The sequence below is a fragment of the Emydura macquarii genome, unplaced genomic scaffold, assembly GCF_026122565.2.
Source record: "Emydura macquarii macquarii isolate MOO-44397 ecotype Brisbane River unplaced genomic scaffold, CSIRO-AGI_Emac_v2 contig_369, whole genome shotgun sequence".
NCBI classification, from domain to species: Eukaryota; Metazoa; Chordata; order Testudines; family Chelidae; genus Emydura; species Emydura macquarii.
Genome location: NW_027130506.1, coordinates 8,343,085 through 8,368,614, shown reverse-complemented (window position 1 = coordinate 8,368,614; position 25,530 = coordinate 8,343,085). Strand labels below are relative to the sequence as shown.

The window sequence follows — 25,530 nt, the reverse complement described above, 5'->3', positions numbered from 1 at the left end:
TTCCCCTACAGCCCTTCCTCAGCCCACTGACCAGGCTCTGCTTCCTATTGTATGTTTTCATAGATTTGACAACTATGGATAGTCCAGTGTTCAATCAAAGGAAAAGTAGAAATGACACTAATAGGTTAATCAGGCTACTAAAAAAAATAAAATCACTCAGTTTGTGCAGGTGCTGTCTTCAAACAGGATGTGAGGTTAACTCCCATCACCCTCAGACATAGTTCTGTATTTGGATGTCAGCAAGAAGGCAGCTTTCTTAGTGATCTAGCTCTGTAACCTGTGTGGTTTCCTAGAGAACAGAGTTCTTCGACTTCTCGGAATAGCCTGCATATCACAAGATAGAACAATTTCATATTCATCAACAAATCTGTTTACACTGCACAAGTTATCATGGCTGGTTGAGTTGTGATGGCCTGAATTAAACTCATCAAGGCAGAGTCCTTTGTTTGCTGCTTCCAAGACTAATTCATTTTTTTAGATACCAGTGCCTGATCTGTGGGAAGTCTGATCCTGCTACCCGCCTTCTCCCTCATTTTCACAACTGTAATTTCCCTTTCTCCATTTATAATTGGGTATCCAGCATAACTTCATGTAACCTTCCTCAAATTCAGACACTGGTATATACATAGAAAAGACTCATACAAAATAATTAAAGTCGCTTTTATGTTCATTTTTCATTTGACTGCTGTAGATGGAGGTTGACGAGATTAGGCACTGAATGGTACAGGGTTTGTGCCATTCTTTTTACTAGTATATTTTTATTACTATATTTAACATTTGTGCAGTAAATACTGCACTAAGTGTGCAAACCACTTAAGGGCTTGATAGACAGTAGGAAATGAGGCCAAATGTACCGGCTCTGAACAGTCTTCTTGTCTGTCCGCAGACTGAACCCCTTGGGTCAGAGATTGTCCTTTCTGGCACGTCTGAAGCATCATGGCTGTGACCAGAAACAAATACATACATAATAATAAATAGACAATGTAAATTTTGTTAAGAATTGATAGACAATTAGCTGTCGGGTTTGTGTTCCCCAACTTGAAGTGATAATAGACTCGGACTCTAAGGTCAGAAAGGATCAATATGATCATCTAGTCTCACCTCCTGCACAATGTAGGCCACAGAGCCTCACCTACCCACTCCTGTAATAAACCTTTAACATATGACTGTTATTAAAGTCCTCAAATCATGGTTTAAAGACTTTAAGGTACAGAGAATCCATCAGCAAGTGAGCCGTGCCCCATGCTACAGAGGAAGGAGAACACCCCCACCCCCTCAGAGCCTTTGCCAATCTGCCCTGAGGGAAAATTCCTTCCCAATCCTAGATATGGTGATCAGTTAAACCCTGAGCATGTGGGCAAGACTCACCAGCCAGACACCCAAGAAAGAATTATCTGTAATAACTCAGAACCCACCCCATCTAACATCCCATCACAGGCCATCGGGCATATTTACAGATAGTAGTCAAAGATCACAGGTCATTGGTATATCTATCAACAGTAGTCAAAGATCAGTCAAATTGCCAAATTAGGCTGTCCCAACATACCATCCCCTCCATAAATTTATCAAGCTCAGTTTTGAAGCCAGCTAGGTTTTTTGCTCCCACTGCTTCCCTTGGAAGGCTGTTCCAGAACTTCATTCCTCTGATGGTTAGAAATCTTTGTCTAATTTCAAGTCTAAACTTCCTGATGGCCAGTTTATATCCATTAGTTCTTGTGTCCACATTGGCACCGAATTTAAATAATTCCTCTCCCTCCCTGGTATTTATCCCTCTGATGTATTTGTAGAGAGCTATCATATCTCCCTCAACCTTCTTTTGGTTAGGTTGAATAAACCAAGCTCTTTGACTCTCCCCTCATAATGCAGGTTTTCCATTCTGCGGATCATCCTAGTAGCCCTTCACTGCACCTGTTCCAATTTGAATTCACCTTTCTTAAACATGGGGGACCAGAACTGCACACAGCATTCCAGATGAGGTCTCTCCAACACCTTATATAATAGTACTAACACCTCCCTAGCGCTACTGGAAATACCTCGTCTGATGCATCCAAGGACCACATTAGCTTTTATCACAGCTACATCACTTTGGTGGCTCAGAGTCATCTTGTGATCAACCAATATGCCCAAGTCCTTCTCCTCTGTCACTTCCAAATGATGCATCCCCAGTTTATAGAAGAAATTATTGATATTAGTCCCTAAATGCATGACCTTGCACTTTCCATTATTAAATGTCATCCTATTTCTATTACTCCAGTTTACAAGGTCATCCAGATCTTCTTGTATGATATCCCAATCCTTCTCTGTATTGGCAATCCCAACTTTATGTCATCCACAAACTTTATTAGCATATTCCCACTTTTTGTGCCAAGCTCAATAATAAAAAGGTTAAATAAGATCAGTCCCAGGACCAATCCCTCAGGAACTCCACTAGTAACTTCTCTCCAGACTGACCGTTCACCTTTCAGTATGACCCATTTTAGTTTCCCCTTTAAACAGTTCTTTACCCACCTTTCAATTTTCGTATTAATCCCCATCTTTTCCAATTTAACTAATAATTCTCCACGTGGAACCGTATCAAATGCCTTACTGAAATCTAGGTACATTAGATCCACTGCATTACCTTTGTCTAAAAAATTTATCATCTTCTCAAAAAGGGAGATCAGGTTGGTCTGGCATGATCTACGCTTTGTAAAGCTATGTTGTATTTTATCCCAATCACCATTAGCCTTGACGTCCTTAACTGCTTTCTCTTTCAAAATTTTTTCCAAGACCTTGCATACTACTGAGGTCAAACTAACGGGCCTGTAGTTACCAGCATCACTTTTTTTCTCTTCCTTAAAATAGGAACTATGTGAGCAATTCTCCAGTCATACAGTACAGCCTCTGAGTTGACAGATTCATTAAAAATCCTTGCGAATGGGCTTGCAATTTCATGTGCTAGTTCCTTTAATATTCTTGGATGGAGATTATCGGTCCTTCCACTCCCCTGATTTAGTTCCATTAAACTGTTCGAGTTTGGCTTCTACCTCGGATGTGGTAATTTCTACCTCCATATGCTCATTCCCATTAGCCACCCCACCACTATACACAAGCTCATCATTAGCCTCATTAAAAAGGGAGGCAAAGTATTTGTTTAGGTATTTGTCCCTGCCTAGATTATCCTTAACTTCCATCCCATCCTCAGTTCTTAGCAGTCCCACTTCTTCTTTCTTTGTTTTCTTCCTATTTATAAGGTTATAGAACCTTTTACTATTGGTTTTAATTCCCTTTGCAAGGTCCAACTTTACTTGGCTTTTGGCCTCTCTCACTTTATCTCTACATGTTCTGACCTCCAAGAGGTAGCTTTCCTTGCTGATCCCTCTCATCTTCCATTCCTTGTAGGCTTTCTGATTTCTCTTAAACTCCTATCTGAGAGGCTTACTTATCCAGCTTGGTCTACAACTCTTGCCTATGAATTTTTTCCCCTTCCTTGGAATGCAGGTTTCAGATACTTCTTGCAACTTTGACTTGAAGTAATTTCAAGCCTCCTCCGCCTTTAGATCCATGAGTTCTTCAGTCCAGTCTACTTTCCCAACTAATTCCCTTAATTTTTAAGTTAACCCTTTTGAAATCAAAGACCCTAGTCACAGATCTATTTTTGTTTATTCTTCCATTTACTTTGAACTGAATTAGCTTATGGTCACTTGAACCAAGGTTGTCCCCTACAACCAGTTCTTCTATGAGGTCCTCACTACTCACCAATATCAAGACTACAATGGCATCCCCTCTTGTTGGTTCAGTAACTATTTGGTGAAGGAATCCATCAGCTATCACATCCAGGAAAATTTGGGTCCTATTATTACCACTAGCTCTTGTCCTCCAGACTATATGTGGGATGTTAAAGTCTCCCATAATCACACAGTTCCCAGTAGTATTTACTTCATTAAAAGCCTTAAAGAGGTCTCTATCCATGTCCAAATCAGAACCCGGTGTCTATAGCACACCCCAAGCACTATCCCAGGGGAAACTCTAGTAATTTTCTTCCCCAGTGTGATTTTCACCCAGACAGATTCTGTTTTATCAATTTTTAATTTCTTTAAAGTCTAGGATTAAAGATGAAAACTCTTTGCTTCTCAGGGTATATTTCCTTGCTTAAACTTCTTCATTTTTCTTCTTTGCCCTTATTATGGATATTCACTAGTGTTTTTTCCCCAGAAAATATAAGTTGGATGCTCCATGCCTCAAACATTTATCGAGGTGAAGAGTCTGGCCAACTCCCTATTCTTAGAGAGGCTGGACATGCCCATTTCTTTGCTATTGCTAACGTACACACCATCCCCCTTACATCGTATGTAAAATTATTTTGCTTTGATGTAAACTATGGGGCTGATTTTGCAAGGTGCCAACTGCCTCCTATGAGGTGCGGAATACCTTCAACTCCTATTAAATTCAGCGGCGGCAATTGAAGTGGGATATCGCAAGGTGTTAAGAATGTAGTCGCTTATCCATCAGAGATTTCCTCTAATCCTCTGAGCCGCAATATAATCATTCTGAGAAGAATCAACTAGCAAAATAAACACTTCCCATCACAGGGGGATCGGGGGGGGGGGGGGGGGGGAGGGGGGGGGGTCTCATGTCTTAATGGTTTCATATCTTCCACGAATTAACTAAAAATGGTGCTTCAAGGCCAGCAATTTTCTGCTGAATCGGTCGAAAGGGTGAAGAGCCCTGCTGCTCCGCAGCCATTTATGCAGAAATTATTCATGTATCATTTCTGCCCATCACAGCTTTATATTGTTACTGAATAATAAAATCCATAAGATGTAAGCATCTCCACCAGATGGCCCAGATAACAGCATTGCCCCTGAGGCAAGAATTACTAATAAAACTGTGTAATATTACTACATTAACCATTTTCACTATGTTGTTGGAGATGCCATATTTTTGGTGAGACATAAAACCAAGATCTGACTCAAGTTGACTTGTGGTCAGTTAAAGTCTTGTAATTTTTGCAAGACCACCCTGTCTTGGACCACCAGTAGCAAGGAACAATGCAGTCACAGACTTTGCCTCTGGGCAAGGTGTGGTGTTTTGGCTGCTCTGAAGAGCTGAGTTGCTGCTGAGGGCTACTTCTCCAAGACTTTGGTTGTGCTCTCCAGCATTGGAGTTAGGCTGGGATGTGACACGCCAGGTCCTAAACAGGCCCAGAACTTGTAAAGTGCATGGAGTTGGGATTGAAGTGGGGGATGGAGTAATTTGGGGCCCAGTTCTATGATCACAGGTTATGAGCATTCCCTATTGGCTCCAGTGAGGGTAAAATTGTGCTGGGAGAATACAGCCATAGAGCCGAGCAAATCTGTACCGACTAGTGAGTGCAAAGTCTAACCCAGTGGACTGGGACCATGTTTCTTCAGCAGAGTCTGATGTAAACTTTAGGAACATTGAGGGACAGAGACTAGCAAAAATCTCCATTTGGGTTTTTCATTTGCGGTTCTTGTTAGGCAAAAAAGTCCTTTTCATTGACACTCAAGGAGTCAAAGGGATAATTTGATCTCTTGGGGTCATTCTTGAGAGAAAAAGACCTTGCTGTTCTCCCTTATTTTCTCCATTATTCCTCCCTCCCCCAAAATCTCATTAAGCTTGCCCATCATTTAGATGCCAGAGGTCAGGAAGGAGGCGACACTGTCAAATTCTTCTCTCTCTAGTGGCAAGATGAGGTAAGTACGAAGATGACGTAGTGACAACTCTACTGAACCCAGACTCATTGGAAGAGGGATTGAAAGGATTAGTAACTGTCAGTCCAGTCTCACAACCTGCTCCCTTCTTTAGTACCTTAATACCCTTGCTTGAGGATCTCTGCAACTTTTAAGGGCTATAATCAGCTGGCACAATTTGCCCATGAATCAGAGGAGGTTCAGTGGGATGAACACCATCCATAGTGTATTCTATTTCTATAAAGTGGCAAAGTTTGAAGAAATGGCAGACTGTTAGCTTTGAAGGTCACAGGTACAACTGCCTCATTGACCTGGATATAAACATCTCTTATAATGTGAGCTAAGAAACCTTCCATCAGTAGCACTAGCAGATTCTCAGAGTGTCTCATCCACACCCCCATTTCAGAGGAAGTAGGCTTTATTATCCATTGATCTGTCACTTAGCAATATTGCTCATTCCAGTGAGACAAATGTTCTACTGGTTAGAAAGAAGGAGATTCACTGCTGGACAGAAGTTCTTCAAAGGAGATGACTGAATCTGCTCTGGGAGGGGATTTTTTTTTTTTTAAACAAGAAACAACCTAGCTGAAAGATTATAGAGAACAAACAGTTGGGTCACTGAATAGTCTCAGAATTGTTAAGTATAGATACTAGAGATAGATGCGATTCAGTGTTCCACTCTAGATTTAATTCTCCTCCCCCAATCTGAACTTCAGGGAAATTTGACTGTAGTTCCAAACTTGGTGGTTCAGGTCTATGAGCATAATAGACCCAAACCAGTGGAAATTCCACAGGGAGGGTACTGCTTATTTTCTTGTGAGTTAGAGAACAGTTTGTTCTTCACCTGATCCTATCGACTGGCTCTGAGCAGGTCTGTGTGTTTGCTTTCCTTATTACCCTTAGAGCCACAGCCCCTATGGCACTTGATCTGGAACATGAAATAGGAACAGCCACAAAACTTGAGAGGATTTGGGTTTGGATCTCAACTCTGATTTCAACTTCATGCTGCACACCCAGCTGTTACCAGTGTGCATGTAAGGAATCCCTCCTCCTTTCAGAAATCTCTCAGCTCTCGCCATGTGTAATGAGATACCTAGATAACTGGTCTGATTTTTCAAGGTGCAAAATATTCACAGCTGCCAGTGACTTGAATTAGACCTATAAATTGGGGAGAAATAAAATCAGACCACTTCTATTTAAGTGCCTAAATAAGGATTTAGATGCTTAATGTCAGGTCCCCAAGTCTGCAAATCTAGGCTTTAATCTCTGTGTGTCTCATTTTCCACCCCATCAATCAACTAGGAATAATAGCAGTTAATTCACAGGAGTATTGTAGTCTTAGCATTTATACAGCATGCTGAGATCCAGGGAAGAAAGAGCTTATATAAGGTCAAAGAATAAATGGCTACATTTTTTATCTTACCTCTCAGTCAGGATGCTTCAACATTAACCATTTATCCTAAAAGGGATAGAGAGGGACCCTCTTTGCAGATCTAAATAAAATCAAAGTTGATCTTTGTCAACAAAATAATGGAAAATAAATCCAAAAGAACATATTTCCTCTATTCTCAGTGGCTGAGGAAGGATTTGTGTATGCTTGCCTACTCACTCCCCAAACCCTTTTGTTGTTAACGTTTAGCCCTGGTATACAGCAAAATGATTCTTACTAGCTCCTTAACTATCAAACATTGGTAGTGGAAGTCCTCTCACAAATATAGTCAACACGGACAATACCAATATAGTGCATCTCAACTGCTCTGTGAGGATTCCAATGGACACACTTATTTTAGGTAGGTCTTCTTCACTGCAGAGTTAGCCTGGGTGATTGTTACATGTTAGCATCCTCTGGGTGTGGCATCCACATCGCAAAGCTCTACCCCAATGACTTCCTCCTCACAGGTACTGCTCTCCCCTGCGTGTGTGACTAAGACTTCAGGAGACATATCCCATGGTTCTTTGTGCAGCAGTAGGCTGATCCAATTTATGGCTTTCCCAGTGAATCATGGGAGAATTTGCCATTCCTGCTGGGCACATGACAAGAATTGTGGGAAGGCACAGGACTATCAACATTCAAGGGATATAGCCTGCAAGGTACGCAGGTTATTAGCCTACACTCTAACCCACACCCCTGGCCACCATGAGTTGAAAGCATGACTAAACTCTGGTCAGAGGTTTGTGTGTGCGGACAAGGGTGGGGAGGACAATATTTTTTTTAAACACAGATGGCTGATAGCTTTTTGAAGTACACTGCACTTCAAAAAACTGTGATTTAGTGTCTGTCTAAATGGCAAAAAGCCCAAAAAACTTGCAGCAGCGAGTCTCACAGCTCAGGTCTACAGCATCGGGCCCACATTATGGCACGAAAAACACCTGTGTCGATGTTCTGCCTCAGGAGCCTGAGGAGTGGGGTGGGATTCAGAGCCCAAACCAAAACATCTACATGGCTCTTTTGGGAGCTGCAGCGTGAGTTCACATTTGTAAACACAGACTCTGAGACATGCTGCTACAGGGGCAGAGGGGCCGGGAGGGGTTGGATGTGTTGACGTACCCTTAGGTCTGGATTCTGCACAACGTTACCAACACACAGTGGTCTTAGGATGAATGTAGGCAGCAGTGCATACTATGTGCTTGTACCATGCCTTAACTAGAGGTGTGTCTACACTGCACACTAAGCCCGGGCTCTGACTCAGGTTTAAGCCCAAACTCCCCTTCCGTCCACACAAAGATCAGGTCAGCAAGCACTCACGACCTGGGTCATAGAATCTGGGACAGAGCCAGAGTCCTGCTCGGGTCCAGCAGTTGTGAACCTGGGTTTGCAAGGCAGTGTGGATGCTCAAGCCCAGGCTTGAACACACCAAGTCCACACGTTCATGTCCCACAGACCAGGGCTTAATGTGCAATGCAGACATGCCCAGATGCTCCAAGGCAGCTGTGTCCAAGGAGCCCAGCGGATGGTGAATCTTCAGATCAACTTCAGTAATGGAGAGCCTCTTTAGCAGCACTCCCAAATAAAGCAAACTCTTTGTCACCAGATGCTCCCCGCAGGAACGATCTAGTGTTCCCCGCTACACAGTGCGCACTGCCCAAAATGAATGAGAACTACTTCCCCCCCCTGCAATACTTACAGGGCCATTTCCTGACAACCTCTCTCGGTTTCTACATGGTCACTATTCAGAATGTAAAGACTGAGAAAGCACATCAAAATTGGGCCCATTTAGCCACATGGTATTAAGCAAGTTATTAGAGCCCTTAACAGTGCAACATGCTCCCACCTTCTTCATAAACTATACCCTAAACTGAGTGCTCCTGGATATGCACATGCTGCCTTTAGGTTTTTCAAGGCTTCCAGAATTTAATTCCTTTTTAGAAATAACCTCACAAATGTTTAAAAGAGAAACCACATGTTCTAGGATCACTAAAAGTGTCATTACTCTCTGAGGTCTACAGCTGACACAGCAAAGTTCTGGCTATTTATTTACTCACAAGTTTCAACTTTCCAATGATTCCCCTTCTCCTCCACTTCAGTGCTAACATTTTTTTCTCCCTGCTGAAATCAATAGCTGCAGTCTCTCTGAGGCAGCCACAGAGAGAAAGAAAATGCTAGAGGTCACACAGGACTAGATAGCACAATCAAGGCCTGAGACTATGTGCCAGATTCTCAGCTGGTGTAAATCAGCGTAGCTCCACTGGCTGAGGAACTTCTATTATATCTTTTTAGTGTGATAACAGGCTAAGCTCGCATCCAAACTGAGATGTCCTAAATACCCTGGCCCACATCTGGAGATATGTTTCACATATAAGAAGGCGTCTGCATTACTGTCAAATTCTGAAATGTTTCATTAAATTGTATCTGCCAACACTGCCCCATTGAATCATAGAAGATTAGGGTTGGAAGGGAGTGTAGGAGGTCATCGACTCCAATCCCCTGCTCAAAGCAGCACCAACCCCAACTAAATCATGGTCAAGCTGGGCCTTAAAAACCTCTAAGGATGGAGATTCCTCCACTTCCCTAGGTAACCCATTCCAGTGCTTCACCACCCCCCTAGGGAAAATGTTTTTCCTAATATCCAACCTAGACCTCCCCCACTGCAACTTGGAACCTCCCTGGAACTCCCTTTCAGGAAGTTGAAGGCTGCTATCAAATCCCCCCTCATTCTTCTTTTCTGAAGACTAAACAATCCTAGTTCCCTCAGCCTCTCCTCATAAGTCCTGTGCTCCAGCCCTCTAATCATTTTTGTTGTCCTCCTCTGGACTCTCTCCAATTTGTAACATCCTTTCTGTAGTGCAGCAATTGCTTGAACTAGATAAGGTATTCTTTATTTCTCATTCGTACACTGCTGTGTAGACATCTTGGCTCTGCTGTGTTCTACCCCAGATTTAGCTGCATTTTAGCAATGCACACATTTATGTCTAGAAAGAGCTCTATCACATGTGAATAGCATTATTTAAATTGACAGAATGGTCACCAATAAGGAGCTAATATTTGGCAACAACTACTGCACAGTTTCCACAGTTGTTTTATTGTCTAAACTTAGGAGGAAGTGAGGTATTTCAGATGCCACTATGACGTGCCTTGGAAAAAGTCATTCTTTAAAATTGTGAGTATTATTATTTGAATTGTGGTAACACCTGGGAGCCCTGCTCGTGGACCAGGACCTCATTGCGCTAGGTGGTGTACAAACAGAACAAAAAGACTAACCCAGTCTACATAGTTCTTATATTGTGCCCATCACAATAGTGTCTGAGTGACTTCCAGTAGTGCATTGAGCAATGGGGATTGTAGTAAGAAGTGAGAGCTTAAGGCCTGTAAAACAGGCTAAGGCCTAAATGGAAAAAGCCGAGTGAACAGAAGTATAAGGGGTCACTCAAGTTAACTGAGACTGGTATAGGAAAGTGCTGATTCTGCAAGGTTGTAAGACTGCCAAAATATTACTAAAATATGTAGTAGGTATAAGAGGTACCAAGATACTAACTCTCTGAAATGACACTTTTATGGGTAGAAATGATACATGGAGTGGCGGTGCCCAAATCAGCCAATCAACGGAAAAAGGTGGTATTAGACTACGTCAAGAGGGTGGCAACTACCTATGTGAAAGGGGGCAGACCGAAAGTGTATGTAACAGTGCATAAAAGAGGGTGTCAGAGGGAATACCGGTGTCCGGTCTAGGGGATAACGGAAAGTCCCGCCGTTGGGCCGAGACCATTGTAACGCCGCCAATATGAAACTGACCCAGAGATACTCTGTAAGTCATTTCTCATTGTGCCGCACGCAATAAACCTGGCCTGGGCGCCTTCGTTGCTCAGCTAATCTGTGGTCGTGTCGACTCATTCGATTGTGAGAGCCGTCTCAGTTTCCTGGCTAGAGCTGGGACAGCATCTACACAGGGACACAAGCACGTAGCCTACACTGATAAACACCGGTAACCGACACACCGAGTACCACAGGGATTATATCTGTTCATGGTTCCTGCCTTAAAGAGTTTACAATCTAAGTATGATACAAAAGTAGATAACAACAGACAGACAGGCAGGGGAGCACAAAGATTGCAAGAGTGACTAGTGATTTTGGATGCCGCAAGTTTGTTTGTTTGTTTTTTTGGGTGCTCAACTGGAGATACTTTGAAGGGATGGGAGGGGGAGATTTTCAGAGTGAGTACACTGCCTTTAATGAAAATCAGGCTTCTTTAATGGTTAGCACTGAAAACAATCACTGATTAGTGAAAAAAAACTTGGCAACTACACTCAATAGTTTAATAAACACAATGTCTTTAAGAGTTTTCCAGACCCCTTAATTATAGGACCACAATATATTCTTGTTTTCCTTCCTATTGCTTGCATACGTTTCCAGCCGGTATCACAGCACTGTTTTTACAAAGCTGCTCTCCAGGAGGTACACGGAAATGTAGTTATGTTTGTGCAGTGCTCTATAAATACCTGATTTCAGGCTGAGCTGCCCTCTCTTAGGGGAAAAGCCAGGTTTTCTCCTCCTCCTCCTGTGGTGCAATTGGGGTGGTGCTACCATATGGGAGTGCAGGACACACTGAGAACACATTCAGATTTAACACCTTCATGTCACCAGAGGCGGGGGTGGAGGGCTTGTGGCAGGACAAGCCATGCTAGGTTGAGGCCATGCTCAGTGAATCCAGGTCCAACAGCTATTCCCTTCATGAATACTGGTGAGGAGAGGAGATGTACAATAGCTGTTATGGCTACTGCCCCCCACACCCTCCCATAGTGGTGCCAGTGAGTATTTCAAACCACTGTCTAGCAGGATCTGATTCTAATCCAAAGCCCACTGAAGTCAACAGGATAGCAGCCTTTCCACTGACTTCAAAGGGCACTGGATTGGGCTCTTAGAGGAGTCCAAAGGTTGCTTCTGAAAGTAACCACGTCTCTCCTTCAGACATGGAACCAGTTGACCTGCTGGGAATTGCTTTTCCCATTTGTCTCCAGGGGAGAAAAGGCTATTAAATGCATGGATCATAGGAGGCAGATACGTTTAAAAGATCTGCTCATATTTGCAGAGTAAAATATTGCTCCTATTATAGCGCAAATAGCTAAGGCAACCTAGCTTCTATTTTAAAACAGGCTGTGAACAGCAGTTCTGCTGTGCACCACATTAAGCTCATTGCATCTTCCACTAAGTAGCTTTCTCTTGGGGCACATTGGCAGTTCCTTGGCTCCATGCAACAGTGACTGATGTTTAAGAATATCTGACAGTGTCTGTAGTTCTTTAGCTGAAGGGGCAGTTTCACTTGGCTAAGGTTATTACATCAGCCTCAGTTCCCTTCATCTCTAGAACCGAAATTGTGTTATAAAAATACTATAATAGCAGCTACAATCAGGGGAATCTGCACCTCCTGTGTCAATCAGATCATTCTGCTTCTGCATTTTTATCTTCAGAACAGGCTGGGGAAAAGAAATGATAACCAGTTCAGCTGCTTTTATCTGTAGGCATTTAAGCTGGTAAAACTCAACTGCATAAATTGGCCCAGTTGTAAGAACCTAAGTGCTTTTATTCCCATGATAAAACCTTCAACTCTGAATTTGTTTCTGGGGTATTCAAAGTGTTTTTTATATATAAAAATCTTTCTTTGCATCTGGGGAACTGCTTGATGTCAATTGCCAAAGAAATGGGAGGTCAATAAAAAAAAATCCAAATTTACAGGTTTTCATGCATCCAATGAAGTGGGTTTCTGCCCGCAAAAGCTTGTGTCCAAATAAATGTGTTAGTCTTTAAGGTGCCACAGAACTCTTGCTGTTTTGCAAATTTACAGGATTATCTTTAAACCAAAGATGAATGTACAAATCAGGGTATATAGATGAAGATTTGGGTAGAAGGGGGTGGGGTAGTTATCCCTTGGGAGACCACATTCAGGAATAAATGCAGCTATCCCTCAGAGCTGTGCTGCTAAGAGCTAATATTTCTGCTCCTCAGGAGGGAGGGAAGTGTCGATGCTTCCCCTTATAGTAGCCTTTGCTGACTGATCAATACAGTGACATTGAAGTTGGCTCCAGGGGGACATAATTGCTGTGCCTTTCAGACATGATATAGAAATAAGATGCCATGACAACAGTGACTGTTTTGAAAGGCTGGCAAGAGAATCCAGATGAAAGATCAACATCTGACAGGCAAAGCTCTCACTTAAAGAGGGGTTCAGGCAGTGAGGTTTCCCCTAGGAAAAAAAGGAGAATTGGAAAAAGGGGAACAAACCTTTTTATAAAAGTTCAGGTCTGGAAAGGAGGAAACTTTTAAACGACAGATGGGCTCAGATCACAGAGTTTGGACCAGATTTTGAATTTTTCCAAATATTGGATGCGTGTAAGAGGATAAGATTTGCTATAGACCACCAGACCAGGAGGATGAGGAAGACAAGGCTTTCTTCAGACAACTAATGGAAGTTTCCAGATCACAGTCCTTGATTCTCTTGGGGGGACTTCAATCGACCTGACATCTGCTGGAAGAGCAATATAGCAGTGCACAGACAATCCAGGAAGTTTTTGGAGAGTGTTGGGGATAACTTCCTGGTGCCAGTGCTGGAGGAACCAACTAGGGGCTATGCTTATCTTGACCTGCTACTCACAAACAGGGAAGAATTGGTAGGGAAGTAGCAGTGGATGGCAACCTGGGCAGCAGTGACCATGAGATGGTTGAGTTCAGGATCGTGACAAAAGGAAGAAAGGAGAGAGAACAGCAGAATACGGACTCTGAACTTCAGAAAACCAGACTTTGAATCCCTCAGGAAACTGATGGGCAGGATCCCACTGGGAGGCTAATATGAGGGGGAAAGGATTCCAGGAGAGCTGGTTGTATTTAAGAAACCTTATTAAGGGTGCACGGACAAACCATCCTGATGTGCAGAAAGAATAGCAAATATGGCAGGTAACCAGCTTGGATTAACAGAGAAATCTTCAGTAAGCTTAAATGCAAAATGGAAGCTTACAAGAAGTGGAAGCTTGGACAGATGACTAGGGAGGAGTATAAAAATATTACTCGAGCACGCAGGTGTGAAATCAGGAAGGCCAAATCACAATTAGAGTTGTAGCTAACAAGGGACGTGAAGGGTAACAAGAAGGGTTTCTACAGGTATGTTAGTAATGAGAAGGTAGACAGGGAAAGTGTGGGCCCCTCACTGAATGGTGGAGGCAACCTAGTGACAGATGATGTGGAAAAAGCTGAAATACTTAATGTTTTTTTTTTGCGTCTGTCTTCAGACAAGGTCAGCTCCCAGACTACTGTACTGGGCAGCACAGTATGGGCAGAGGTGAGCAGCCATCAGTGGTGAAAGAACAGGTTCAGAAGTACTTAGAAAATCTGGACATGCAAAAGTCCATGGGGCTGAGGGTACTGAAGGAGTTGGCTGACGTGATTGCAGAGCCATTATCATTCAAAGCTCACGGCGATTGGGGGAGGTCCCGGAAAATTGGAAAAAGGCAAATATAGTGCCTATATTTTTTAAAAAGGGAAGGAGGAAGACCCAGGGAATTATAGATCAGACAGCCTTACCACACTCCCTGGAAAAATCATGGAGCAGGATTTTCTCAAGGAACCCATTTTGAAGCACTTGGAGGAGAGGAAGGTGATCAGGAATAGTCAGCATGGATTCATCAAGGGCAAATCATTCCTGAAGAACTTGATTGCATTCTGTGATGAGATACCTGGCTCAGTGGATGTGAGGAAAGCCGTGGATGTGATATACCTTGATTTTAGCAAAAATTTTTTATAGGGCTCCTACAGTATTCTTGCCAGCATGTTACACAAGTATGGGCAAAATGAATGGACTATAAGGTGGAAAGAAAGCTGGCTGGATCATCGGGCTCAATAGGTAGTGATCAATGGCTCAACATCTAGTTGGTAGCTGGTATCAAGCGGAGTGCCTAAGGGTCAGTCCTGGGACCAGTTTTGTTCAACATCTTCATTCATGATCTGCAAGATGGGGTGGATTGCACCCTCAGCAAGTTCATGGATGACAGTAAACTGGGGGGGGGGGGGGGGGGGCGGTCTGGTAGATATAGTGGCGGTTAGGGTTAGGATACAGAGTGATCTAGACAAATTGGAGTACTGAGCCAAAAGAAATCTGTTGAGGTTCAACAAAGACAAGTGCAGAGTCCTCACTTAGGACAGAAAAATCCCATGCACTGCTACAGACTGGGGACCGACTGGCTAGGCAGCAGTTCGGCAGAAAGGGACCTGGGAGTTACAGTGGACAAGAAGCTGGAAATGAATCAGCAGTGTGCCCTTGTTGCCAAGAAGGCTAACGGTATAGTGGGCTGCATTAGTATGAGCATTGCTAGCAGATTGAGGGAAGTGATTATTCCCTCTATTAGGCATTGGTGACACCACATTCGGAGTACTGTGTCCAGTTTTGGGCCCCCCACTACAGAAAGGATGTGGACAAATTGGAGAAAGTCAAGCAGAGCGCAATGAAAATGATTAGGGGCTGCTTTGAGAAGGGGTTGGACTAGTTGGCCTCCTGAGGTGCCTTCCAACCCTAATCTGTGATTCTAAGGTACTCGAGAGGAAGGGTGGCTGTGTGGTGAAGGCATGGTCCTGGAACTCAGAAGCCCTGGGTCCAATCCCTGGCTCTGCTAGCCACTTCCTGTGTGTGATCTTGCACAAATCACATAGAGCTTGTATACACAGTGTCCACAAAATGCACTAGAAGAGTGTGATTTGTGGAGCACTCTAACTGCCTTGTGTAGACACTGTTGGCATGCTCTAAAAGATACTCTATTGTTTTTATTAACATAGTCCTGTTTCAAACCCAAGCCATAGCAGAGACCGTCCCTTCTTCACCCTCCCCAGGATTCAGGATAGGCTGTAAGGTTCACTGTGGGCTAATTTATATGCTTAAACACCATGCTGGAAGTTGTACTCAACATGGCAGGTGAAAATAGGGTGTGGCAGTTTGCAGGGGGTCTCCTACCCATAGGTGGAAAGTGGGAAATGATGTGGGGCCAGAAACAAGGTTGGTTTTACACTGATAAGGTAGAATATCCAAAGCTTCTAAGAAAAAAGAAAGTAACACTGCTCTTAAGGGAAATAAACTGTCAGCCTTAATATACCTTAATTACGTTTCTTGTCTGGGAATAAATACACGGGTTTGAATAGCATACAAATCTATCAACAAGATAGAAGCAACGGCAGTATCTAACATTTTCCTGTGAATCATTTCCAGCAGGCAAATGAAAGCAAACCAAAGCAAATCACTGTGATCATGAAAATATATGGCACAGAGATCAGGAAACTACACTGCACAGTTTACATGGGAAAGTGAATCTGATTTCCATAATGAGAATTTTTTCTCGTGCTGTACTAATAATGCAGACATTAGCCAGAAAGAGAAATATGCTGGTACCTGGGGATAAATTCACTCATTTTACATTGCCACCGGCCTTATATCACCCAGAAATGTGGCTTATCTGCCTGTTCAGGATCAGGACTAGAATGGATCATTGTAGCCTGCACTAAGCTACTCAAGATCAGCTCTACCTCTCAGGACCCCATGGACAGAAGGAAAACAAGGGCATCCTCTGAGAAAGAACTGAACTTAAGGCCCCTAATATTCATTCCCACAGTAAAATTTGAAGGAAGGGAGACAAAGGACTCAGGAAACAGTGGGAGCATCCTCTTGATGAGTTTGTTTCCAGATACCCCCACAATGGGTGGGGGAGGGGAGAGAAGGAGAATCAGGGGGATCCAGTTATGGCCTCTAATAGAGAAAGAGAGGATCACCTGGACTCCAAAGATAAAGGAAGCTCAAACTCCACAGCAAAGGGCTGAGAGTCTAATATAGACAGGGCTATTTCCCCTATTTTATATAAGGGTAGGATCCAAAAGGCAGTATGGTCTAGTGGTTAGTTCACTGGCAGGGGAGAAGACATGGGTTCAGTTCCTGTGGCTGCTCTGCTGCATGACCTTAGATGAGTCCCTTGGCCGCTCTGTTTCCCACCTTGCCCTTGTCTTGTCTATTTAGACGGCACGCTCTTTGTGGCAAGGCCTGTCTCTCACTATTTTTATACACAGTGCCTAGCACAAAGGGGCTCTGAATTCTGTTGGGGCCTGTAGGAGTATGTCTACACAGCATTTCGGAGCAAGCCTCCTAGCTCAGGTCAACAGACTTGGCCTAGCGGGCTGATGCTGGCACTCTAAAAATAGCTGTGTGGACAGCGTTTTGAAGTTGGAGCTGGAGCTCTGAGTCTGAAGCCCACCCTTCATGCCTTAGCTTCAGAGCTTGAGTAGCAACTTCCAAGCATTATCTATACTGATGTTTTTAGAGCAGCTGGGCTGAAGGTCTCGCTCCTGGTCAGTCCAAAACACTGTTTAGCTATACCCTAAATACCACTGTAACACAAAAGACACACCGACTTAAGTAACTTGTCCAAGGTCACAGAGGAAATCAGTGGCAGAGCCAGACATTGAACCCAGATCTCCCAAGTCCGAAGGTAGGCCCAAACCACCAGCTCATCCTGTCAGAGACACATATAGCTTTAACCCCTAGCTTTGAACTCTGCACTCATCACCATGGTACCCTGATGCACCTGGCATGCCAATTTAGGCCATATACTGAGCTGTTAATTCAGTTTTCCACTCACTCCGTTTCTTATGTGACTTAAGAGCCTAAAATTCCATTTTCAAAAGTGATTTAGCCACCTAGGAGTTTAAGTGTCATTGAACTTCAGTGGGACTTAGGTGCTCATAAAATGCACCCTTAGTTTTCATTGGCGATTTGAATAAAAACTTCAGGATTCAGCTCATGGATAGCTGGGACCCTTTGTTAAGTGTTGTAGGGTTGAATCATTTTCTCCATGAAAGATTAGATCTTTTAGATCAAGATATGCTGTTCAGTTTCAGAAAAGTTTCTTAGGGGTGAGGCACAGCAGATGTTGTAGAGATACAATTCCTAACCCTTTGAGCAATTAATCTGGGGCAGACTGAATTAAATGGCATTTCTACCACCTTTTTATATGGTATTTATGCACTTAACCCAGTCTTCTGGGATATGGAAGTGTCCGCGCTGGTAGTTCACCTGGAATTTAGAGCACTAAAATAGCACTTCAGACATAGAAGGCATTTGGTTTTTTAGAGAATCTATGAACCATACACAACTCTTTCTTGTCCAGCATGTAAATAGTTGAAAAGGCACCTGTGGGGCTTTATACACAGCTCAGTCCTCCAACAAGCCAAGTGCTCTCTACCCCACTTGAGGAGTACTCACCACCTGGCATAATTGAGTCAATTTTGCAATGGATCAGTGATAATAATACTTAGCTTTCTCTGGGTCTAATTTTGAAAACTGTTAAGCACCTGCATCACCAGCTGAGGTCAAGGGGAGAGGTGAGTAAGCCAGGGACCTGTCTCTTTACAGACCTAGACAAACCTTGGAAAAGCCTCTGTCACTCAAATCAACCCCAATGTGGCTGTCACAGACCCAGATGTCAAGCCTGGCCTCAGTTTCCTCTTTTTGTCGTATAAACCAGTGTAAATGCAGGCTTTGCCTCTATTGATCCCTTGTTTGGGGGGACTTTATCGACAACCACTAAACCAGCATAAAGACATAGCCTAAGTCTTCTGTGTCTTCCTTACCAGGGTCTCTTGCTTCTTCTCATCAGTCAATTGTCAGCAGCCACTCTTGCCTCTCAGACTCAGCTGTTCTCATCCCCATCCACACAGAGGCTCAGTCTCTGGTTCAACAACTCCTCTGCAGAAAGCCAACACCTTAGTTACTTGCTCCCCATGAGGGGTCTTTTTGTTTTCAGCATACCTTTCAGCCTTTCTAGTCCCTTCCCCAGGGCCAGACCCTGACAATTTGCAACTCTACTCTAGAGGGCAGACACCAGTCCTCTTTTTGGACTTTAGTGCTTAGTCTAACTCTCTTTCAGGGCTTAGCCCCACCACAGCAGCCAAGCAAATTCCTCCAGCCTGTATCAACCCCAGGATTTACCAAGAAAGAACTCCCTTTCCTTAGGGAAACTCCTTCTTTATAGTATCCTAGCAGCCTCCTCCTAATTAAGCTGCTTCAATTCTTATTAGTTAAAGGGAGCCACCTGGAGCACCTGACTGGTCCCAGGTGTAGCCCAGGGAGCCATCATGGGCCATTTAAGCGCTAATTCTCTGAAGGGCCATTGTCATGGGACCAATGGCTCTTACACTGCCCTTCACAGAAGCCATGGTGCAGGGACGTGGCAGTAGCAGGAGGGAGCATCCCAGTAGCGTAAGCTGGCCTGGAGATTCCGGGCAGCTCAGAACCATGGGGCAGCCCATCGGCAGCCCTCAGGAGACTGCAATGAGTCAGAGCAGCACCCGGTTGCTCTAATTTCTATTGTTTCAGTTCCTGGAGCCCCTCACAATATAGAGGGCACAGAAGTAGTTTAAGGCAATCTTTGCCCGATTTCCCTGGCATATGTGTACTGTGATACACCTGCAGGAGCTCCTATTTCCCATTGTGGGCCGCACATGCGGCTCTCTCTGTGTTATGTGGGCCATATCCATGCAAAATATATATTATCTGCTCAGTATTTAGTATGTGCCCAGTCGGGCACATGTCCCTCAACACCTGCTCCCAGACTGTCTAGGGCTGGAGAGATCCCACCCACCGCACCAGTGGACCCTAGCTGGGAAGCTACCCATAGGACAAATTTCCACCCCGCTCTCTCCCCAGAGATGGGACTTACAGGGCAGCTTCCTGCTCTGCTTGTGAGCTCTGGGTCCAAAAATGACCAGCAAGGGTTGGGCAGGAGGTCACTGTCTGCTGCAGGCAGCCCAGAGGTGACATGTTGCTGTGGCTAGTGGGGGGCACGTTTCCCCCCCCCCCCCATTTCTCCAGATGCCCCTGATGCAGACACCCAGAAGCGTGGAGGCAGTGCTTCCCCTCGTGGCGGCACTCTTAATCATCCCCTTCTCTTCTCCCTGCCCCATCCCCTCCCCCTTCCTCTATCAACCCCATCTCCTTTCTTCTCCACAGTCCCCTCCCCTTGCCCTATTCCTCTTCCTTCCCCACAGCACACACTGTTGTACAGGAACAGGACCCAGCACATCTAGAAGATGATGATGGGTACTAGGAACAGGAAGCAGCATCCTGGAACTGCCAGCCTCTGCCAGGGATAGGGGCCTAGCGAGCCTTCTCCCTCCCCACCAAGCTGAGCAGAGCAAGTCCTGCTCAAGGCTGGCATCCCCCCGCCTGGGGTAACCAGACTTTCCTTTTCGACCTGTAGCTTGGGGAGAGATGAAGCAACAGGCTGCTGACTGAGCTCCTCCCCCACCTAGGAGGCTGCTTTGCCTTCCCTACTGGCAGGGAGCACTCCAGCAGCAGAGGTGCCGTCTCCCCTTCAGCCAGCCCCATCCTCTGTAGGGACCAGGAGCAGCAAACTTTGGATTTTTGTTTAGCACACAGCTGGGCCGCAGCTGTGTGCTAATTGGGCGGCAGGTCCAGAACCACTGCATTAACTATTTGGTCACCACACCAGGAGGTCAGCAAGCATTACTGTCCTCTTTTTACCAGTGGGTAAAGCAAGGGGCTGATGCTAAGTGATTTGCTCATGGCAAGTCAGTGGGAGGAGTGGAAGTTGCACTCAGCACTACCTGGCGAGCATACCTAGTCCAGTATTTAAGCAAACAGGCCAACATCTGCCTGTAGCACTTAGGATGTATCCATGTAGCTCTGTCATGGTCAAAATAAAATTATGCTGCAAAAGGACAAAGATGAAATTAAAACAAATGATGGCCTTAACACTGGAAAATCTGATTAGTGCAAGATGAGTTATGCTGACTCCATGTTTGCTAGCGATGACGATCTTATTTAAATACATTAGGTATCCCTGCCTCGTTCAGTGGGCTAATCATTTCGGACAAAAGATTTCAAAGACCCCAATCAATATGTTTGGTTTAATAATGGATGTACCCATAATTTTGCCATTGCACTGGGCTTATCTGCTAACGTCTAGGTTTGGTTTACGATTTCATTTAGCTTTACAAAGGTCAGCAGAAATGGGGGGCTCCTAGCTCAACTGGTAAAGGGGGAAGAGGGAATGTATATTATCCAATGGATGCAACAAATATTATACTGTAAATTATAGTCTATCCAATTGCACCATTAATAGTTAAGTGAGCCTTTGTACCTAGAAGGTTGCAGCTGCGTTGTTTGCCAGCATCTGTTCAATAATAACTGAATTCTGGTTGGGAAAAAGTTGACCTCTTTCAGTGCTGATGCTGGGCCATGCTGCAGCTCTTTTCCAGTTGAACTATCATTCTGTGAGCTGACATGGAGCACATGTGTCTGTGGGTGAAATTCTCCCAGCCATGAGCCATCTCTTAGTATGCTTTCCCTCTCTCTCCCCAATCAAAATGTAATCCTTTCATTGAATTCAGAACCCTTACAATGATCACGCTTTTTGTTATGTCTCTGTGGTATTACAGTCATTGAGTTTAAGGCCAGAAGGGACTACCTGATAGATCAGCAGTTCTCAACCTTTTTTTCCCCGAGTACCACTTGGGTCAGGTACAGTCAGGTCAAGTACCGCTTCACCTGACTGTACCTGGCCCAAGTGGAACTCGGTAAATAAGCAGGGGGAACACTTTCGTCGGCGGCGGGATTGCATGGAGAGATCAATGCCCGCCGCCGAAACCCTGCCGCAGTTTGACCATTTTCGGCGGCAAGGTGGGTGGGACTTTCAGCAGCAGTGGGCTTTCTCGGCGGCGGCGGCGGTGGCGGCAGGGGGGATTCCACGGCGGCAGGGTTTCACAGTGGGGGGGGGGGGGGGGGGATTCGGCGGCAGCGAGCTTTTTCGGCGGCGGCGGGTGGGGGGTTCGGCAGCGGAATCGGCGGCGAGGTTTGCCTCGCGTACCACCGAGCCGTCTTCCGCGTACCACTGGTGGTATGCGTACCACCAGTTGAGAACCGCTGTGATAGATCATCTAGTCTGACCTCCAGTGTGTCACAACTCACCAACATCATCCAGCACCCTGACACTAAACCCAACAACCAAAATTAAACCAAAGTATTACAGCCCAGTATTGTCAAGGAATCATGGAATCTGACAGTTGGCTAGTTATTTTGTTTGCTTTGGCATCTTGCTTAGGGTGGGATTTGGGTTTTTACTACTGATCAGTATGGCAGGGAAAAGAACAAAGCTTTACAGTTGGTAAATGAAAAAAGTAATTCTAACCAATGACTTGACAGAAAAGACCTGAATCAATGAGTAGCTGCACAAAAACATGATGAGAACCAGGAGTCAGGGAAACATGAAGATGTTCTGCGGATCTAATGAATACAAATAAGAAATACCTTTAGCATTGCTAAACTGTTTTCTGTGTGACCTGAAGGATAGTTTCACAAATCCTTTGATTAACAGGCAGGCATATATACACACGTCTTCCACATCATTCATTGTGCTGGCAAGTTGGAAAAGTCCAGAGGTCTCATGATCAGAGATCGGTGTCAATGGATGGAGAACAGACAGTTCTCTATCATTTGTCTTATTTAATGTGCATGGGTGTGAGCCTATATAAAAAGCTCCAGAATAAGGCTATTCTACTTCAAAGATTCGGGGAGAATGCAGACAGATACTAATTTGTTAGAATTTAGTACACTCTTGCTCCTGTTAGTAGAATGTACAGGAAGAGCGTCTTTTATTCCAGTAAGATAAAGAACCATATTCAGAGGCAGTGTAAATCATGGTGTACGTTACATGTTGTTAAATTGGGGTGAATGAGTGTGAATGTACTTTACATCTTGAAATGGGCAGAAGGGTGGGGGAGGGGAGTTACACTAGGCAAAGCTACTAATAAGAGGGTGTAAGATAAAGCAAGAGGCCAATAGAGTTTGGGAGTTGGGGAACATTTCTCTTAAAGTTGATTACATCTTCTTTCATCAGCCTGGTAACTTTTTCTGCCAAATCTCCCCCACCCCTTCGTGTATAAATTACATCTGTGACGCTTTTTCCTGGTTTCCATTAAAATAAATGATCAAACTCTCATTGACTTCAGTGACCATAGAAGATAACCCATGATCCCTGAGTGCAACCTCTGACAGCCTAAATATTGACATTCCATACAGCATCATGATTTACAGCATAATTAGGCCATTTAACTTGGTCTGATACTAAGAGAAAGTCAAATGGTTCAGACGTTAGGTTTGAGAAAGTCTGCAAAAATTTCGATCCATATTCAGAATTTCTGAATGGAATAAACCTCCAGAAGCCATTAGATGAATCCAGAATCTTATCACCTTTAGGAAACAGGATAAGCCTTCCTATTTTATCAAGCTTTACCACCATAAACAAATAACATTCACAATATTAGTCTTTTTTCTCTTTCCCTCCCTTCCTCTCACAAAAAGACTACACAAAATCATGCTTTTTACTGCCCATTAAGGGAGAAGAACCAGAACTAAAAGAATCCAGTGGCCAATCTATTTCATGTGAAAGGTGCTCAGACGCTACAGTGATCGGCAGCTATACAGAACCAGTAGAGAGGTAAATACCAATGTGGTCTGTATGTCAGCTAGACATGGCCTAGAACTGAAAGACTCCACATATCACATGGCCAATCCCTTGAGCCACCATTTGAAATATTAAACTTTCATTTTGAAAATTAATTCATTTTTCCCCTTTTCTTTTTTAACATGGCTGAAATGGTGTGGCAATGCTCATAAAGATTGGAATCTTTAGTCCGACTTGCAGTCACAACTAAAATTTGTTGTAGACAATAACCCTTTAAGCATCTCCAATGAAAACTCAGTTCTGTGGAACACATGGGACTGCCAACATTATCTTAACACAGTACAGAGAATAAGATATGGTTCTGCACAAAGGTTTTATCCCTCATTTTTAGTCATCCCAGGATAGTGATGGGCACTTCCGTAAACAAATAGATTAGGTAGATAACCTCGCAAAGAAATAAAACAGGCTCAATACATTTCATCCCAAATGCACCAATATTCAGTGAAAGTATTTCCAACTGCAAATGGTATGCTTGATGGACAGCAAGGATGGTTTTGCAACAAAAGTGCTGTACTGGACTCCTGAGATTAAGGTTCAACTCAGACTCAGTCACAGACCTCCTTTATAGTCAAATCGTTTAATCCCCCTGAGCCTCAGATCATCATCAATCATCATCATCATCTCCTTTTTCCAATGACACGGTTGGATAGGGCCAAGGTTATGAGCAGATTCCATCCACATCTGTTTTGAGACACCATTTGAATCTGTTGGGCGTTTCCTGGATGGTTATATATGCCATGTTATGCCATTGTCTCCTTGGCTGTCTCTCTCCCCATGCACTCTTCTATGCAGAACAATTGTATGCAGTCAATATGGGATCATTCTAGCAACATGGCCAAATACTGTAGTTTATGCCTTTTATCTGTCATATCGGCCCCAAAATCACCCAACTATTTCCATATTGCTGTCTTGGAGGCCCCCAATAAGTCAAAATTGGAAAAAAATCTCATGGGATGCATTTAAGAAACTATAGACGAGTTAAAACTTTCCTAAATTCAGAAGTGCACTACACAGTATTTGTGTTGGGGATCTAACTGACTGTGATGCTGGCAGACCAGGTGCCAGCTCATGCCAAGGTCCCCATGACTCAGTTGAACACTGACAAATACATAGCAGGAATGAGCCTGGCTCACCTGTGTTTTAATATTGTTAAAACAGGTTGATAGAATTATACGAATGTGTTCAGACTTTATGGAATATTTGCAAATTGCTGCATGCATTAATCTCACTTATAGCATCTGTATCCCATATTATAATGTTTATGTGTTTGTAGTGTAAGCCTCTGTAACTGTGTAAGTCACCAGACAGGAAAGAGACATTAACTGGTGCGAAATGCTGGTCTCCAAAAGAAGGTATTACATCCTATCCAACAGGGAAGACCCATCAATAGCAGACGAATTATTTTGGAATGTTAAAGAGGACAAAATACTTTGTTGATTACTCTCCCCCTCCACGAAGATGAATCATGAAAGTGAATTCCTCCCATCTGCTGAGTTTGCAGCACAGAGCGCAAGTGAAGAAAGGAATAAAAACCCCTAACAAGAAGGAACTGAATCTCTATGATGCTTGGACTCTGAGGGGCACGGCTTCAGGCATAAGCATGGGATCCCCAGCAGTTTAGCCTGGATTAGCTTTAAGGAAATATAGAGCTTGCTTATTACAGTAGCTTCTATTACTCTTTGACACTTAAGATTGTAACTCATTTGTGTGTGTGTGTTTACCTGCTTCAACCTTGTAAATAACTGTCTTGTTTCCTTTTCCTATTAATAAATTTGTATATAGTTTAAATTATAGGATTGGCTAGCATTGTCTTTGGTGTGAAATCTAAGATGCAACT

At 43.9% G+C, this 25,530-nt stretch overlaps 1 long non-coding RNA gene across 3 annotated transcripts; it reads right to left on the bottom strand.

Annotated features, from left to right (window-relative positions):
* Positions 1-660: 660 nt before the first annotated feature.
* On the bottom strand, positions 661-20,385 carry LOC137141435 (uncharacterized). Of its 3 annotated transcripts, none has more exons than XR_010916632.1 (4): positions 20,204-20,385; positions 18,781-18,895; positions 7,117-7,186; positions 661-940 (listed from the first exon to the last, which is right to left on the bottom strand). It is a non-coding gene; the product is annotated as an uncharacterized lncRNA (long non-coding RNA). The 3 variants fall into 3 exon arrangements; XR_010916633.1 differs by lacking the exon at positions 20,204-20,385 and adding an exon at positions 9,177-9,264 and having other exon boundaries at positions 18,781-19,126; XR_010916631.1 differs by lacking the exon at positions 20,204-20,385 and having other exon boundaries at positions 18,781-19,126.
* Positions 20,386-25,530: the final 5,145 nt, after the last annotated feature.